The 7,169-nt window shown below is 46.3% G+C and overlaps 1 pseudogene; it reads left to right on the top strand.

Moving 5' to 3' along the window:
- Window positions 1-295: 295 nt before the first annotated feature.
- LOC117693255 (igE-binding protein pseudogene) lies at window positions 296-2,711 on the top strand (annotated as a pseudogene).
- Window positions 2,712-7,169: the final 4,458 nt, after the last annotated feature.

The following is a 7,169-nucleotide window of genomic DNA, read 5'->3' as shown; positions in this document are numbered from 1 at the left end:
GAAGCAGCAGAGTCTTGACAGGCAAGGCTTAACTCTCTTTTCAGTCTCTTGAAGCACCCAAAATTTTGAGGGGGTGATGACATTTCCTTTTCAGTCTTCCTCATGTGATAGGGACACTTCCTCTTCTGATATGCTGCTGCAGTCACATGGGTCAGCTAGAGTGGTAGAATGGAGGACACAGGTAGTAAACTTGCTCTTCTTCATGGGACAATATAAAGCAAAGGCAGGCATGAAAGGACTTCTTTCCATCTTGTGTCCAGATAGTGTCAGGCCCATGCTCTCATGAGGGCCAGACATGGAGGAAGCCAAAATTGGGCTCACTGTCCCTTCTATTTATGGGAAAACCAGAGTTAGAGGTATTTGCTGGTGATGGGGATAGTGTAGTGCATGGATCCTGTTGGGAGCCGACTCCTAGCAGAAAGCGGCTATCAACTTTGCAGTCATCTGGAGCCATATACCCTGACAAAAGACTTGTTTTCAACTGCCTACAACAACTGAGCACACTCTGATAAACATCTTGTTTATCCCACATATCTTGTTTTGTTGTTAGTGCCCCCAGCTGCAAGGCACATGTGGTAAAGTTTCTTCAGCTGTGTTCCCCTACTTGTGCTTATAAATACCCAGGATTTCCTTGCTGTGAGGAGCCGCCCTCACATTCACCATTGCAAGATGGCGCTGACATCCGTTCGACCAACTGACAAAACAGGTAGTTTGCGAGTGTGCTAGTGCACTGCCTCACCTGTGACACAATACCGGCCAACGGGCTACAGCCAACCATTGGGTGCCACGTCCTAGGCGGGGAGCAGTTTCCTATATAAGGGCTGGGATTTTGCCCCCTCGGGGTCCTCTTCATCTGTAAGCTTATGCTCTCCCTCTCAAGACACATAAAAGCTTTACTGCAGAAGGATCCTGTGTGTGCCGCGTCGTTCCTGCTGGTGGGAGGTTGCGCGGGCCATCTGGTGCCGAAACCCGGGTTATCTCGACCTCGTCATCGTCAGCACCTCAGAGGACCCCTCGATTCAGAGGAGGATTCAGAACTGCAGGGAGGTACATTCGGAGAGGTATGTCTGCCCCTGAAATTTATGGCCTGATCTTCACTGTGATTTTCATGGTCCTTGTTCTAGTTGTTAAAAACTGTTTAGGAGATGAAAACTATAAGGAAGCAGTAAGTGAAGGGCAGGTTACTCTCGAGGGAGTTCAGGACAGCATGTCAGAAACCGAATGGAGTGAGAGGTTGGGCACGCGCAAGAAAAAGGACGTCCCAAAAAAGAAGGATAGGCACCCTCCTAAGACAGGAGAGATACCCCCGATGGAGTCCAGTATCCCTCGTTAGGAGAGAAAGGGTGGGCTCTACCCCTCTTTGGAGCTGGAGGCACTGACCCTCGACAGTTTGGAAAGCTCCAGTGATGATGACACCTCTGGTAAGGATACTCTTAACTCGGAGGAGGAGGCTGAGTTAGATGAAGAAGCAGCTAGATATGAGGCAGAGAGATATCATCCAGATGATAACAAGAAATATAAAAAATTACCTAGAATTCCTCCTCAAAAGACGGTGCCCTCTGCACCTCCGCCTTATGAGGTGCATCCTCCATCAGGTTACTCGCTTGTACCAGAAAAGGTGAGGAGAAAGGTCAGGACTGTATTCCCTGTTTTTGAAACAGAAAATGGAGGGCGAATTCATGCACCAGTAGATTTCAACCAGCTTAAGGAACTGGCCGAATCTGTTCGCAAGTATGGGACCAATGCTAATTTTACCCTGGTACAGCTTGATAGACTTGCCAATTCAGCATTAACACCAGCCGATTGGCAAATGATTGCAAAAGCCGCCCTCCCTAATATGGGCCAATATATGGAATGGAAAGCACTGTGGTATGAGGCCGCACAAGCACAAGCCCGGGTCAACGCTACTGCCTTGACCCCGGAACAGAGAGATTGGACTTTAGACCTGTTAACAGGTCAAGGGGCTTATACTGCTGATCAAGCTATCATTGGGGAGCCTATACCCAGGTCTCTGCCATGGCCATTAGGGCATGGAAGGCACTTTCCCGAAAAGGGGAAGCGAGTGGACAACTCACAAAGATAATTCAAGGACCCCAAGAGTCCTTTTCAGATTTTGTGGCCAGAATGACAGAGGCAGCTGGGCGTATTTTCGGAGACGTAGGTCCAGTCGAGCCCCTAATCCAACAGATAATTTTTGAACAAGCCACTCAGGAGTGCCGAGCAGCCATTGTTCCATGTAAAAACAAGGGCTTACAAGCATGGCTTAGGGTCTGCCGAGAGCTCGGAGGGCCCCTTACTAATGCCGGGCTGGCGGCTGCTATTCTTCAATCACAGAGGCGTCGCGTCCCCTGATGAGACCTGGTCCAAAGGTCTGCTATAATTGTGGCAAGCCCGGTCATTTTAAAAAGGATTGTACAAATTTGAATAGAAAGGTAGAGACTCCCACTCTTTGTGACAGATGCGGCAAGGGATATCATAAAGCTAGTGCATGCCGTTCAGTAAGAGATATTAGGGGCAGACTCCTCCCCCCGCTGGATAATCAGTCAGACGAGATGCCAAAAAACGGGACATTGGGCCCCCGGTCCCAGGGCCCTCAAAGATATGGGAACCGACTAGTCAGAACCCAGGAAGCCAACAGAAAGAGAAATCAGGAAATAACCCAGGAAGACCCACAAGGGTGGATTTGCGTGCCGCCTCCAACTTCTTACTAATGCCACAAATGAATATTCAGCCAATTCCGGTGGAGCCTATAACACCCTTGCTTCCCAGAATCATGGGCCTTATCCTCGGCCGAGGATCACTGACCCTGCAAGGTTTAATAGTGTACCCAGGGGTAGTAGATGGCCAGCATTCTCCTGAAATACAAGTCTTATGTTCTAGCCCTAGAGGAGTTTTTTCTATTACAAAGGGAGATCGAATAGCCCAGTTGCTATTCCTCCCTGAGGTGGGAAGGGTCAATAGAATGGGAAGAGAACAGACGGGCTCCTCAGGTAGTGATCTAGCTTACTTAATGATTCCCTTGAATGAAAGGCCTAAACTGCGTTTAAAAGTAAAAGGAAAAGATTTTGAGGGTATTCTAGATACCGGGGCTGATAAGAGTATCATCTCCTCACACTGGTGGCCCAAAGCATGGCCCACCATTGAGTCATCACATTCGTTACAAGGCCTAGGATATCAGTCTTGCCCCACCATCAGCTCCACAACCTTGACCTGGGAATCCCCCAAAGGACAGCAGGGAAAATTTATACCTTATGTTCTTCCTCTCCCCGTTAACCTCTGGGGAAGAGATGTCTTGCAGGGTATGGGTCTCACCCTGTCAAATGAACCTATTCTTACAAAACCATATTCAGACCAGGCAAGAGACATGATGATTAAGATGGGCTACAGGGAAGGAAAAGGACTGGGAAAGTTGGAACAGGGCAGGGTGGAGCCTATATCCCCTAGTAGAAAACAAGATAGAAAAGGGTTGGGTTTTTCCTAGGGGCCGTTGGGGTAGTACAGCCTATACCGTGGAAAACAGAGGACCCGGTGTGGGTTCCCCAATGGCCTTTATCCTCTGAAAAACTAGAAGCTGTAACAAAATTGGTAAAGGAACAATTAGAGCTCGATCATATTGAGTCTTCTACCTCACCTTGGAATACTCCCATCTTCGTGATCAAAAAGAAGTCAGGAAAATGGAGATTACTCCATGACCTCAGAGCTATTAATGAACAGATGAAATTGTTGGGCCCAGTCCAGAGGGGCCTTCCTGTGCTCTCTGCTCTCCCTTGTGGCTGGGAGCTCCTCATTATAGATATTAAAGATTGCTTTTTCTCCATACCCTTGTGCCCTAAAGATAGGCCTAGATTTGCTTTTACTATTCCTTCCATTAATCATATGGAACCAGACAAGAGGTATCAATGGAAAGTCTTACCCCAGGGCATGGCCAATAGCCCCACCATGTGTCAAATTTTTGTTCAAACAGCCTTGGGACCGCTAAGACAACGGTTTCCCACCTTACTTGTCATCCATTATATGGATGACATACTTTTGTCACATAAAGAGTTAAAAATATTACAAGAAGCCTACCCCTGTTTGATACAAACTTTGGCACAATGGGGGTTACAAATAGCAGTGGAAAAGGTTCAGATCTCTGAGGTGGGCACCTTCTTGGGGACTGTTATTTCTCCTACCAATATAATTCCCCAAAAATTGGAAATCTGTAGAGACCATCTGCACACACTCAATGATTTTCAGAAATTATTGGGAGATATAAATTGGCTCAGACCCTTTTTGAAAATTTCTTCAGCTGAGTTGAAACCTTTATTTGATGTTTTAGAAGGAGACCCCCATATCTCCTCTCCTAGGGCCCTTACTCCTGCCGCAAGTCAGGCCTTAAAGAAGGTAGAGGATGCCTTGCAAAGAGCTCAGCTGCAGCGCATTGATGAATCACAACCTTTTATCCTGTGTGTTATGAAAACCATTCGGCTGCCAACTGCCGTGTTGTGGCAGAAAGGGCCCTTATTATGGGTTCATCCGAACGCCTCTCCTGCCAAAATTATAGACTGGTATCCCAATGCAATTGCCCAGCTTGCGCTTCGAGGAATAAAGGCAGCCATTACTCATTTTGGACGAGAGCCTAACTCTCTCATTACACCTTATACTGCTGCGCAAGTACAAGTTCTGGTGGCCACCTCTAATGATTGGGCAATCTTGGTTACCTCCTTTTCAGGACAGATTGATAATCATTATCCTAAACATCCTGTTTTACAATTTGTATTGAATCAGGCTATAGTATTTCCACAAATTACAGCTAGGCAACCTCTTAAGGATGGGATTGTTGTATATACAGATGGGTCAAAGACTGGTCTGGGTGCTTATGTAGTAAATAATAAAGTGGTGTCAAAACAGTTCAGTGAAACATCACCTCAACTTGTAGAATGTTTGGTGGTACTGGAGGTCCTTAAAACCTTTCCAGGGCCTCTTAACATTGTGTCAGATTCCTTTTACGTGGTTAACGCAGTTAACCTTCTTGAAGTGGCTGGAATCATAAAGCCCTCTAGCAGAGTTCATGGCACCTTTCAACAAATACAGCTTGCTTTGTTGAATAGAAGATCTCCTATGTATATTACTCATATCAGAGCCCATTCAGGACTCCCTGGCCCTATGACTTTGGGAAATGAGCTAGCAGATAAAGCTACCAAGCTCGTGGCCGTTGCGTTATCATCTCAAACAGAAGCAGCAAGGGAGTTCCACAAACATTTTCATGTGACGGCGGAGACCTTGCGTCGCCGTTACTCACTTACCAGAAAAGAAGCCAGGGAGATTGTTATTCAATGCCAAAATTGCTGTGAATTCTTGCCTGCTCCTCATGTGGGAATAAACCCACGTGGCATAAGGCCTTTACAGGTCTGGCAGATGGATGTTACTCATGTCCCTTCCTTTGGAAGGCTTCAATACTTACATGTCTCTATTGATACATGTTCTGGTATCATTGTTGCCACACCTCTAACAGGTGAAAAGGCCTCACATGTGATCCAACATTGTCTGGAAGCATGGAGTGCCTGGGGGAAACCCAAACTCCTCAAAACAGACAATGGACCAGCTTATACCTCTCAAAAATTTCAACAGTTCTGTCACCAAGTGGCAGTAACTCACTTGACTGGACTTCCATACAACCCTCAAGGACAAGGCATCGTAGAACGTGCCCATTGCACGCTTAAATCATATTTAATAAAACAGAAAGGGGGAGTTGAGGAGGCTCTCCCCCCAGTACCAAGAGTAGCTGTTTCCATGGCACTCTTTACCCTTAATTTTTTGAATCTTGATGCTCAAGGCCACACTGTGGCTGAGCGTCATTGTATAGAGCCTGACAGGCCAAAAGAAATGGTAAAATGGAAAGATGTGCTAACAGGAAAATGGAAAGGCCCGGATCCTATTTTGATAAGATCCAGGGGAGCTGTTTGTGTCTTCCCACAGGAGGACGAGAATCCCTTCTGGGTACCAGAGAGACTGACCCGCAAGATCTTTGAACATGAAAAACCGATGCTGCCAAGGTCTACAGTTGATCATCATGATGAAGATGTTGATAAGCCTGAGGATGGTAACAGGGACACCATGGTGGGGGATTATGACAACCTTCCCAATTCCCATGCCGGTGACCAATAAGTCTTTGGGCTTGGCCTATATCCCTTATGATGATCAGATTCAGAGCGTGCCCACCAATAACAGGTATTGCCTGTTAGGAAGTTTATGTTTTATATTTTACTTTCTCCCCAGATATTAGCACATATTATAATGATACCTTTATGGGATTTAATTTCACATACATGAATCCGAGAAAGGCAGATGCGAATCCATTTGACCAATGGCTCCTTTGTGGGGTAAACGGAAGTTGCGCCCATCTGTCACCCCTTGTTATGCTAGGGAAGGGGGCCACCGCTAAGGGACAATTGTCATTTGACTGGACGGGTACCCTTGGTGGCTCCCTTGGTAAAAGAAAATCGGGGGGTAGCTTTAGTTGGCAATCTGCTAACACCAAGTATACTGAGTTTAAGAGCATCACATTTGGACCTACTCCGGTCTGTGTATGGCCACCTTTTGTTTGGATAGTGAGCAATGATAGCTCTATCTGGAATGAGACCTTGACATGCACACCTAATACCTGCTTTTTTGTTCTCTGCTGGAATGCTACAATGTCCCCTTTTGCCATGGTTACCCGCTTGCCGAGATTTGTTCCTGTGCCAGTAGAGGCACCCAACACTTTAGCCCATTTTAGAATTAGGAGAGATTTTGGAATTTCTGCCATTATAGTGGGCATTATTGCAGGGGCCGCTGTAATAGGATCGGTTACAGCCTCTGCCCTTGCATTATCCTCCTCGGTGCAGGCGGCAGATTCTATAAACCAACTGTCTGCATCAGTCACTCCAGCATTGGATGTACAAGCCTCCGCCAATTCGCAAATCATGGGGGGATTGATGCTAGTGAATCAGAGGATTGACCTGGTTCAAGAGCAAATTGATATTTTATGGCAGTTGGCTCAATTGGGATGCGAACAGAAGATGCCTGGGTTATGTATAACATCCATACCTTATGATAATTATACCCGCACCACTAATTTGTCAAAAGTTTTTTCTCAGTTTTTATTGCAGAATTGGACCCTAGAATTCGAAGAAATGCTTCATAAATTG

This window comes from Arvicanthis niloticus, chromosome 21 (genome assembly GCF_011762505.2).
Source record: "Arvicanthis niloticus isolate mArvNil1 chromosome 21, mArvNil1.pat.X, whole genome shotgun sequence".
In the NCBI taxonomy this organism is placed as follows: domain Eukaryota; kingdom Metazoa; phylum Chordata; class Mammalia; order Rodentia; family Muridae; genus Arvicanthis; species Arvicanthis niloticus.
The sequence above is the reverse complement of the archived record's forward strand: the minus strand, read 5'-3'. Positions and strand labels throughout refer to the sequence as shown.